Source organism: Siphateles boraxobius, unplaced genomic scaffold (assembly GCF_051911475.1).
Source record: "Siphateles boraxobius isolate OS27281-9 unplaced genomic scaffold, OSU_SipBor_1 1, whole genome shotgun sequence".
NCBI lineage: Eukaryota > Metazoa > Chordata > Actinopteri > Cypriniformes > Leuciscidae > Siphateles > Siphateles boraxobius.
In genome coordinates this window covers 1,045,353-1,055,577 of record NW_027508699.1, presented here as the reverse complement: position 1 = coordinate 1,055,577, position 10,225 = coordinate 1,045,353, and the positions used below count along the sequence as shown (strand labels likewise).

At 39.7% G+C, this 10,225-nt stretch overlaps 1 long non-coding RNA gene across 1 annotated transcript; it reads right to left on the bottom strand.

The window, feature by feature from the left end:
- Window positions 1–7,462: 7,462 nt before the first annotated feature.
- Window positions 7,463–8,670, bottom strand: LOC143748125 (uncharacterized). Its single transcript, XR_013206783.1, has 3 exons — window positions 8,569–8,670; window positions 7,666–7,846; window positions 7,463–7,541 (listed from the first exon to the last, which is right to left on the bottom strand). It is a non-coding gene; the product is annotated as an uncharacterized LOC143748125 (long non-coding RNA).
- Between the last annotated feature and the right edge of the window lie 1,555 nt (window positions 8,671–10,225).

Here is a 10,225-nt window from a genome sequence, read left to right as displayed (position 1 = left end):
GTTTTCTTTTCTTTTCATTACACTATTTACGTAAGTTAACACCCAATACTTGAACAGTTTAAAGTGTAATCTGGAAATTCAGGAAGCAGCTTCTGAATTGGGATGCAGAAAACCTCTGGCCATGATCCGGCTATTAAAGCCGAAAATACATGACTGAAACATCCTCACCATGTCCTCCAGTAAAATATAAACAAAATACTGTTTATTCAATTATATAAAATGATTTATCAGGAAGGCAGCCGTAGGCTACTCTCGCACCGTTGCTTGGCGCCAGGAGCGGTAATCGGGAACACCTGGATGCGCAATTCGGGAATCATACGAAGGCTACATGCGGAGCGTCCTTCGAAGGCTGGGTAGGCTGGGTCCTTCGGAGGATGCAGCCTTCACATTGGGACACAGCTAATGTTTCCCATATCTCTCTGCGTTCTTCTTCTTTCTATCTCACAAACGCGTGGATACACAATCTAACCACCTTGAAACAAAAAGCGGGATAAAATACTAAATTTGCGCTGGTATCCTGATCACTTAATTGAAAAGATTAAAATAATTATCTAATTTACGATAATCTGTGTCTAGAGAACTTTAATGAGATAACGTTAATCTTTTTCTGACCTGTGACACAAAAATGAAAAAAAAAAAAAAAAATAGGCCACAAGCTGTTTTTTGTGCATTTTCCCTAACGTTACATAAAACATTTTTGTTGATAACACACCGTCAGCTCGGGAATATTCAAATCATTGCATGCATGAAATTAAAAGTAATATTGATACTCACCTACTGCTGTGTGGCAATCAGGAATCAGGGTGAGCGAAATCCAACATGGCAGCGATAAAACGAGGAGCTAAAGGAAGTACAAAATGGAGAAGGAAACCCCGTGCATTCGGCGCATTCATGCTCATCACGCATGCGCACACTATGATCTTAGCGTTGCTATCAGTTCAACATAAAAAAGTTTGTCCAGAAAACTTTGTTTAACATGTAGCTGTGACATTTTGGAGAATTTTGTTGGACTAACATGTATTTTTATGTAGATTCACAGTTATTTACAATTCCTAATATATGTGACCCAAAAAGCACAGTATGTTGGACGAATGGTAATTTCATTTTTTACACTGAGACACATAGCTTCCTTGATTCTGCCTCCAGGTGGGAAAGCTAAAGAAAGAGAATACGTTGTCTAATTTCTTACCTTATCGGTCGTGTGAACGGACATTACAACCGACAACACAACAACTTCTCATAACTTTAAAATTAATTGAAATGTCAATGTATACTTTATATATTAGCGGTCCGGATTCGCGTCTGCCAGATTAACAGCGGAACGGCGATGGCATCACAATATGGCTGCACTACCCATCAGCGACCGCGGCGCTCTGTGGCTTGACGTCACATTGCCAAGCCCTATATGCGTTCTTGTCTGTACTTGTGTTCTTGTGGACTTGTGAAACGTCATCAGTCGCTGCCCAAGTACTGTTCCAATTCAAAGTTCACATCTAGCCAAGTCCAATTCAAATCCCTGGATGTGTTCTAGAGGTGATTTATGCGGACTTGAGATAGCCAGATATCCCAGAATGCATATCGCACCAACCAGCAAGCGTCAATAGCAGAGTAGAAAACCCGCGTAATATCAAAATACTACTGTTATTGTATCACGAAATGTAATTTTAAGAGTGTTTCAGGCGAGAATGTAGTTGTTAAAAGCTCAAATCTGTGGTTTATTTATAAAGATAGCGTCTATTTGAAAAATGTATCTATAGTTGTGAGATCCAGGCATTCACCGGGCGTTCAACGCTTATTAACCCTGACTGGAACAGCTTATCCTCGGCTAGTCCTTCTGATGTTTGCCGCTGGCTCTGATGTCTCTAGTCTAGTGTGTAAACATAAGATATAATTTCTTAGATAAAGTCTTGTGTATAAGTCGATCTTTGGTCTCATTAATCTATAGTTTGTTCCATGGAAATTCGTTTTGGCTGAGGGCAAAGTGAAGTTTAATAACTTTATATATTTAGGCTATTTAACTTTAACTTTGTAGCCTATTAGAGAGCTGACTTGTGTTTGACTGAATTGTTTGCTTTATTTCTCATAGTATAGCTTATTATACATTTTAGGCTACTTCTAGTTTTATACTGGATATTATTGATAATTAAACCTGCCATTTAACAAAAAGAGAAAAAAATTAAATTACCCAACCCTGTCTCTGTTTGTTAAATTTCAGTTTTAATGATCAATAATGTTTCTCGTATTTTTTATTCATTTTATTGTTGCCTAAAATATACAGATAACCAGAGTAGCCAGAGTGTGCTGAGTGACGTGATCAAGAACGCCGCTGTTCCATTTGCAGAATAACCAGACTTGCGTCCTCTCGTCCTCGGGAGTTCGTTCTCCCGTGCTGAGTCGAACTTGGCAATTCTGAAGTTTGCGTACTTGGAATTGAGAAACGGCTACTCTTTTTCTTCTACTTTTAACTCTTTATTGGTAGCCAACGTTGCCCGAGTTACATTTAACAATTGTATTTTCATACTTTATCGATGATCAATTTATCATTTTTAAATGAAGTATTGCATTATTTACAAAACAGTTATGTAGGAGTTGTCAGTGAATCATAAGATCACTTTTTAGTAGTGGTCAGTTAACTATTTTTGTGAGCTCATCTAAAGTGAGGATTATTTTATGCCTTGTAAAGCATTTACAAAGGAGATTTAAAGGCTCAGCTAAAGGTCCCATATGGTGACACTTAAACTTATATTTGTACCATTTATATGTGTCTATTAAACACTAATTTAATAGTGTTACCAAAAAAAAAAAAGAGTTGGGTTGATTTTCCCACACTTTTCTGAGAGCCTTTTTTCTCCCCTCCCACAAAACGCAATTTGCTGCTGAATGGAATGTTCAGCCCACAACTAAAGAGCAGAATGCTCTGATTGGCTAAGCACAGATCTACATTGAAGGCGGCCTGGAGTCAGATTTTGTTGAAAGCCTACTATAAACCAACATGTCAGAGTGATTTGCTAGACCTTACCAGTTAGAGCCTGAATGCTCAAGTTCAGAGGATTCAGGCGAAGAGGACAAATTCATTTCTTTTAGAAGAGGTCAGCAGGATGTTTCAGAGTGGTAAGTTGAGTGTGTTTTTATTTTAGTAGGCTGTAACGCTTTAGACAAAGTCAGTTTACGTTAGACATGTGTGGCTATTCAGGGCTAAGGCTAACTTTGTATGGTGGCTGTGTATTTTTGCGTCTTTTCGGTTTTTAAACATGTGAAAGTCACAGAAACCATTTAGAGTGAATGATGTGTTTCCATGTTACTATCATACTTTCGATGATGTGTCTGTTTATGTTCCGGTGCACGGCACATAGCGTTACCTGACACACGCCCACCTACTGTTATCCCCGGCTCTCTGTGCACTGCTGTTCCCTGGAAAAAGCAGCGGTGTCAGCAGCATGAAGGTCCCCTGTGATCCTGTGATCGCTGGTAGACGATATAGTACGACCTTATTTGTAGTTTTATAAAATGTACCAGAATTTACTAATATAAAGGAAATTACTACAGACATTAATGTTATTACCTCGGTCCTCGCAATGTCGTAATGCTCAAACTTAATGTTCATATACATTCTCCAGTCAGTACTAAATATTTGAAAACACCCAGATCTAGTATTGAAGTGAATTGTTGTTTCCAAATACATTCAATTTGTTTTCATATGATTAAACCAATTTCCCGTTGCATGCTTCAGTTGATGTTTAATGTTACTACAGGTGCACATGTGGACATTGTGAGTGGATGCTGTCCGAGGTTGAAAATGTGTGCTGCAGGGAGATACCTCAGGTAACGTTACAATTATTGTCTGGTTTATCTCACTGCATCCAAATAAATGACAAAAAGGATCAAATAAACCAAGTGTTTTCAAAGAGCACTAAGACACAGCATCACTGGGTTACCTTGCTTCCTGATTTTTGTTAATATCACTGTCATATGTAATTTAACGGTCTATGTAATGTTTTATAAAGGTCATAAGAAGATGTGACGAGCTACCTGACCCACCACAGTGTATGGTGGACCACCCAGGCCTGGAATCTGTATGTCTGAACCCTTATTCACTCCCCACAGCCATGTGCATTTAAATGTGAGGTAGTTAGGGGGGTTTGGGGGCATGCTCCCCCGAGAAAAATTGTATTTCTCTGACCTACATATGTGCAATTTAAGACTTTTGAAGGCCAAAAAAAATGATAATAAATAGCTTTAAAACCATGTCAGTGTGCATTAGATTATTTGTCAATACCTGCTCTCTCATCTTAAAGGGGACCTATTATGCCCCTTTTCACAAGATGTAAAATAAGTCTCTGATGTCCCCAGAGTGTGTATGTGAAGTTTTAGCTCAAAATACCCAACAGATAATTTTTTACAGCAGGTTTAAATTGTCACTTTTTGAGGCTCAGAAAAACGCACCGTTTTAGTGTGTATCCCTTTAAATGCAAATGAGCAGCTGCTGTCGGCCCAGAGGGCGGAGCCTCACGAGCTCGCAGGACGTGTGTCAGGACAATCTCATCTCACGGAATGATAATATCAAAACATAAACTCTCAGTAGCCGTGTTCAGTTCGACCCGGAGTCAGACAATAATGCCCACAGAGCCAGATAATATATGCTGTATGGAGATAGAACAGGTATAGTCTATTTAATTACGGTTATAACTTGTTTTTCCATCTTTTATCCACTATTAGTACAAGCCTGTTGTAGCGGACCGTGTCCGAATGTTGTAAAAATATACTGATAAGTTCAATGTAGTGTATTGTACATCACACAAAAGATGAAGCGTCAATTTCACTCTAGAAAATCACTGTAAGAGCTGAATAAACACTGTATAAGAAGTCCGCATATAAGTATTATCCATAAACTCTCTCCCTCTCCCTTTCATTATTATCAACATACACAGCGAAGTACAAAAATCACTCGTTACAACTAACAGTAAACAAATTTTATACACACCTTTTCAGGGGGTGCTTAATAAACTGGTAAACTGATGTCACTAAAGCCGCGTTCTGAAAACAGGTCGTTGGGAGACACTGCTCATGATTTATGGGGATTTAAAAAAAGGGAGTGGGTGGATTTTTATCACTGCAGGGTGGTTGTGTACACACACTGCCATCACACATTTATGTCCAAACACCATGCAAAAGTGAATTTTGCATTATAGGTCTCCTTTAATCTTTCTTTTTCACTCAGTCTCCTTATCCTGCCGTATTTCTTCCCCTCCTAAAGCTGAACTTTGACTGATAGTCTTTTCATTTTCGTCTGTGTCAGTGAAGAAAGTAAACATAGGCTCAACTGATGAGTTTTATGAATCATTTTCTTAGATAAGTTAATTTACTCAAGGCTACACGATCAGCATTGCCAATAGGAACCTTCTACAATCTTTGGAATTTGGAAGCTTTGGAAAAGTAATTTTAAATAATGCAAATTATAGGCTACGTTTAACGCAGTTAGTGGAATTGGCAGACGTTCCCTTCGGCCTGCGTTGTGGAAACGCGTCAAAGAATTCTCAGGGATAAATATGCAGCATTAATACACTGTGATTTTGAACGAATATTTAATGTCGATAATGGTTACATAATGTTAAAACTAATCCTGCTATTGATATCTTTGTAAGACTGCCGACCCTATAGAACAGTGGCAAGGGAAAACAATGTCAGGTGAAATATCGAACATTAAACTAACTCTACCGCGCTCAACCATGCATTTCACGCATTTATAATCACTCGCGTTCAGCGGGGAGGAAGGGAGGTTGGTCGGCCAGTCGGTCCATCTCGGGACCAGCGAGATTCGTTGAGATTAATGAATCTATTTATTTAAAAATTAATCTGAGGTGCCGGAACACAGTTCCGGACCATTCCGGCCCACTTTAACCCCTGAGTACCAGTACTATAAGAGTGATAGCACTTTAAATAATAAGAGCAGTATTTCTTTAATTTGCGTCGATGTGTGACAGGCGGAGTCAGCTGTGTGTTGCCAGCTCTGCTTCCAAGCAGAACAGTAAAATATACACGCACAGCGAAACATGCACGCATAAAGCGCGGGATGTGCTCGCGCTGCCGGGCTCGCGCACACGCTTTTCACACAGCATGCACTCGTGGATTATTTGGATTGAATAATCAAAATTCTAGGTAAAAAAAAAATACGTCCTGGCAAGTATTCACATAAACATAGTCGTAAACAAAATAAATCATATGTGTTCCATTGGGTAGCCTACGTGCAGGTCTTAAAGGGCCGGACCAGCAGCCTAATATTCTGTGTAATTAATGTTAATGAAACAACAAAAAATAGACAATCACCCAATGCTTGACTGAATAAATGCATCTATTTATTAAGAATCAGTCTATAGTTAATTTATAGAGTGAAGACTTGTATTTTTTTTAGCTACAGTACTAGATCTATTTAACAGTAGCATTCAAAAAAGAAATGAAGCACTGCTTATTTTATTTGTTTCTTATAGTATTTGTCATATTGTTTGTAATTAGATTTTTGCTTATTTTTAATAGCAAAGATACAATTAAATTAAATATCTATATCGTAATTATAAAATTACATTTAAACAATATTAAATAACTCGTTTCATGAAAAAGATTTTGGTCATCCCAACCGGTTCAGAACTGTGAAAGGTTAGCAAATGTTAACATGATTGATAATAATGTCAATGTTGCAAACATCTTTGTAAGGACGTACACACTGGCACTTGCTAATTATTATTATTTTATTTAATAAAGGGGAGGGAATTGTCAAAAAGCAGGGAAGGAACAAAGTTTTTTAAATTAATTTATAAAACAATGAATTGTAAGTTCTGTCATATTTTTCAGTTACTTTTACTGTTTTCGGTTTTTTCCCCATGGTATCGAGGTATTTTAGTCTGGTAACTTGACAACATTAGTGTGTTATATGATTAGAATGTTGTCCTGGTTTTAAAATAAAGCACAGCAATGATATTTAAGAGTGTTTCTCCCTTTTCAGGAAAAGTATCGAAAAAGTATCAAAATCTCAATTCTTGACTTGGTATCGGTATCGAAACAATAATTTTGGTATCATGACAACACTAGCCTCAAGTTAGGATGTTTGGTGGTGAGGGCTTAGTTTTTCCACACTCTTGATGAACCTCTTGTTTGTAAGGACCTTCTCCAGTCTGTAGGAAGGCTTTGATCCTACACAATTATTTTAAAACTGTTTAGAAAATACCTTTGGCTCCCAAATGTAATGGTTTTATATGACCATCATTAATATATTTTAAAGGAATAAAAGAATAACAAATGTATACCTGGCTTCAACCACCTCCTCGTATCTTTGACATCACTGTGCTCACACTTTGGAAAAAGGGGGTCTTCATGTGCGTGAATGTTGTGGATGTGATTGATGACAGAGGTCCACTTTGCCACCTTCTCTGGGCCTGTCTTGGAGGATGATGCAGTCCAGTAGAGATGGTTCCTAATACTCTGTTGCCACTTTTTTACCACCTCACAATCCTTTTCCTTGGAAAGTTTGTCGATGTTCTTAGACATCCCTTGGATTAAAAAAAATATAGTAAAAACTATGAGTAAAATTTTAATTCCATGTCAGAGCTATCTGTAAATTACAAATTCAGGCAGAACAGGGTCTCAAAAGCATAATAGATTAATATGTCACACCCTTATCAATATGCCAGACGTCATAGTACTGTTTGATGCCCTTTTCTCTCAGGTATTTTTGAATCTGGAGGTGGCGGTCTGTTACGATGCAGTCCAATGTGACACCACTTGCCTCCAGAAGAGCAAGGCTTCGCTTCAGACCTTCCTTCTTCATGTAGTAACTCCCTCCAACCTCATTGCTCTGTTGATAGAAAACAGGGTAGGTTGAGGGAAGAGGACACAATATGAAATAGCTGGAGTAAAGGTCATGTTAGATTACTATGTTAGGGATGCTGTGCAATTGCATTTGCACTACTTAGTAGTGGTGGATTAAATATCTGTAAACGCTTCCGTTTACAGTACGTTAACTTACGTGAACTTACAGTGTACTTACCTAAGAAAGTACTGGGTAATAATGCTTAATTTGACAGTATTTTAACTTACGTGTACTTACAGTGTACTTACCTAAGAAAGTACTGGGTAATATAAGGTAAGTACATGGGTTAAGGTTAGGTTGAGGGGTAGGTTCAGGGTTAGTACCTAGTTATTACCCAGTCATTGTAATTACTTTAATAAGTACATAGTATGTACATGGGGAACAGGAATGTAAAACGAAGCGTTAACAAAAATCTTTAGTAATATACACACCTGCACAAGTTGGATATCGATGACTGTGCTGGTTTCAAGATTCATCACAGTATAGCTTCCAAATTTGCCACAATGGCCTGCAAGACAATGGTGCACAATTTTATTGCAGTAAAACAATGTAGCACAGTACATGTAATAAAGAAAACGGTGCAACTATTTCAGCTGTAGCACTACACAGTTGCGCTCCGGTCCTATATTCAACCTACAGGGTGCTACAATGAAAGTGCTACCAGAATATAGTTTTCAACTCAAAATGATGGTGTTTCTGCTACTGACCTGGAGAATCTGCCCGCATATCTCCTCCAATGATGACCATTTTCTGCTAGCTTAAACTTTGAAGCTCAGCCTGCTGGGCCCTTTTCCATTTCCAAACAATGGTGTCACGGTTCATAAATCCGTTGTCTCATTCTGGTGTGTTTGTCTGTGTGTGTTTGTGTGGGCGTGGTTACTCATTCCGTGTGATTATCTGCGCCAGCTGTAATCAAATCCCGTTCCCTTTATATGTTCAGTAATCCCTTCTCATGTTGTCAGATCATTGTGGCCTCCCCGGTGTCGTGTCCTGTCTCGTGTGGCTCCCTCGTGTCTCCTGGTGTGGATTACCTGTCTGTGGATTTTCTTTGTGAGTCATCATTCTGTCTGGATTGTTTATCTTTCTTGGTTCCTGAGCACGCCGATCACCGCACGCTATTCTCCGGGTTGCCCATCAACGTTCCTGTGTCCTTTCAGTCTGAGTGTTTGTTCCTGACCTGTGTGTTCATCTGACCTTACCATTAAACATTAAAGCATTTCTCCGAGGATCCACGAACCAACAACGGGAACGCGGTCAGCCCGGTTTACGATCACGAGCCCATGCAGGTTGGGAGAGCTCGGCTTTCCCGGGAGGAGAGGGAGAGGCGGAGATCCCAAGGACTCTGCCTTTACTGAGGTAAAGCTGGCCACTTTATCTACTCCTGCCCGGTAAAAGAGCAAGCCCGGTAGTAAGTCTAAGGCTACTATTGGGTGGGATCTCCGCCGAGAAGACCTCATCACCATCATCGACCCTCCTCCCGGTAAGATTGAGATGGGCAACTTCCACGCACAAAATATCTGTCAACGCACTCAACGGACAAGAGCTTCCCAGAATTTCTCACTCCACTGAACCCCTCACACTTATCACATCTGGCAACCACTCTGAGAACATATCCTTCCTCCTCATGGACTCACCCTTAGCTCCGGTGGTTTTGGGGCACCCCTGGCTTTCTCAACACAACCCCCGAGTCGACTGGCAGAATAATTCCATTTCTGCCTGGAGTAACTACTGCCATGAGTCATGTTTAATGTCTGCCTGTTTTTCTGTGTCTGGTTCTGTGTTTCAGAAGGAGGCAGTGGATTTGTCTAATGTGCCCGCAGAGTACCTCGACCTGAAGGAGGTGTTCAGTAAGTCTCGGGCTGCTTCTCTTCCTCCGCATCGTCCCTATGACTGTGCTATAGATTTATTGCCAGGTAAGTCTCCGTCTAAGGGCAAACTTTACTCTCTTTCCGTTCCTGAGAGGGAGGCCATGGAGAAATATATTTCTGATTCTCTAGAATCTGGGTTAATTTAACCTTCCTCTTCTCCTGCGGGGGCGGGGTTCTTTTTTGTTGGAAAGAAGGATGGCTCTCTGTGACCTTGCATTGATTACCGAGAGCTAAATAATATCACGGTAAAGAATACTTATCCTTTGCCGTTGATGTCTTCAGCTTTCGAGAGATTGCAGGGAGCATCCATTTTCACAAAATTGGACTTACGTAACGCTTATCATTTGGTTCGCATCAGGCAGGGGGATGAATGGAAAACCGCGTTTAATACCCCTAGGGGGCACTTTGAATACTTGGTTATGCCTTTCGATCTTTCCAACTCCCCAGCGATTTTCCAGGCACTCGTCAATGATGTGTTGAGAGACATGGTTGATCA